Source organism: Chaetura pelagica, unplaced genomic scaffold, assembly GCF_000747805.2.
Source record: "Chaetura pelagica isolate M959 unplaced genomic scaffold, ChaPel_1.0 scaffold198, whole genome shotgun sequence".
NCBI lineage: Eukaryota > Metazoa > Chordata > Aves > Apodiformes > Apodidae > Chaetura > Chaetura pelagica.
Window position 1 is genome coordinate 1,029,355 of NW_009954317.1, and position 1,660 is coordinate 1,031,014.

At 54.4% G+C, this 1,660-nt stretch overlaps 1 protein-coding gene across 1 annotated transcript in view; it reads right to left on the minus strand.

Moving 5' to 3' along the window:
- The window catches only part of MED21 (mediator complex subunit 21), a 7,869-nt gene that overhangs the window by 5,374 nt on the left and 835 nt on the right, over positions 1-1,660 (minus strand). The window lies entirely within an intron of this gene.

Here is a 1,660-nt window from a genome sequence, read left to right on the forward strand (position 1 = left end):
TTGGCCACAATACCCCCAGGCAGCACTACAGACTGGGGCAAGAGTGGCTGGAGAGCAGCCCAGCAGAGAGGGACCTGGAAGTACTGGTTGACAACCAGTTGAACATGAGCCAGCAGGGTGCCCAGGTGGCCTGGAAGGCCAATGGCATCCTGGCTTGTATCAGGAATAGTGTGGCCAGCAGGAGCAGGGATGTGATTCTGCCCCTGCACTCAGCACTGGCGAGGCCTCACCTCGAGTCCTGTGTGCAGCTCTGGGCCCCTCACTGCAAGAAGGATATTGAGGTGCTGGAGCAGGTCCAGAGGAGAGCAACAGGGCTGGTGAAGGGACTAGAGGGAAAGTCTTACAGGGACAGGCTGAGGGAGCTGGGGTTGTTTAGGTGGAGGAGACTCATGGGGAACCTTATCACTCTCTTCAACCACCAGAAGGGAGGCTGTAGTCAGGTGGGGCTGGGCTCTCTCCCAGGCAGCTAGTGACAGGACAAGAGGGCATGGCCTGAAGCTGCTGCAGGGGAGGTTGAGGTTGGATATTAGGAAGCCCTTCCTCACAGAGAGGGTCATTAGACATGGGAATGGACTTCCCAGGGAAGTGGTGGAGGCACCGTACCTGGATGTGCTCAGGGAAAGGCTGGACGTGGCACTTAGTGCCGTGGTCTGGCTGATGTGGTGGGGTTGGTCCTAGGCTGGACTTGATCATCTTAAAGGTCTTTTCCAGCTTTGGTGATTCTGTGACTTCTCGTAACGCCTATCCATGCTCGTGATTGTAGCAGGGTAAAAAACCCTAATTCCTGCGTCACCAGTGCTGGGAGGCCAGCGCTGTGCCATGAAGCACACAGCTTTTGCTGCTCAGCAGTCACTGCAGTGCCAGCTGACGGCAGAACCACTGCCGGGTTGCTCCACTCCAGCCCTGAGCAGGTGTTGTGGCCAGTAGGTAGGGAGGCAGAAAATGCCAGGAGTGTGTTGTCCTTGACAATCCAGCTTACAGCCAGCAAAATCCCTTGGTACCCATGGGCTGGAGAATAACCAACACTGATTTGTGCCAGTCAGTATAAGCCCGGTATTTAGCTGGTGGTGATTCAGTCCTGAAACTCCTTTTTGATTCCTGAAAGGTGGGTGTAATGTCAGCCTCTCCTGAGGGCTTCACAACTGGCAGCCAGCCTTGACAGGGCCTGCCTGAAGGGAAGGAAATGCCTGCAGCACAGGGTCAGCAGGTTGTTTATTGGATTTCCATGAGTGGGATGGATGCTGGATTGAGCCTGGAATAAGCGAGGCTCTTGGCACGAGAGAAGCCTCTCACAGGCACTGCTTGCCTATGACTGAAAGCCATGGGTTTGCAGTTTCAGTGCTGAGCTGTGAATAAAGAGTGAAGTCTCACCCACAGAGGTGAACTAGCACAGTGGCAAACACTGGCTTTTAACATCTCCCATTATTTTACCTACAAGAACCTTGTTGAGCAGAACAAAAACAACCTCGGCAAACCAGGCAGCCTGACTAAGAAAGGCTGTCTTCCTCAGCACAGCAGGAAAATCTTTGAGAACATACACCCCTTTGCCTGAAATACCCGTAGACATGGAGCAGCACCCATGCCTCTTCTTCCTATGCCAGGCAGTTGTCATTCGTGTTTCCCCCCCCCATCACGTGCCCGTGGAGGCGGTTGCGGCCGT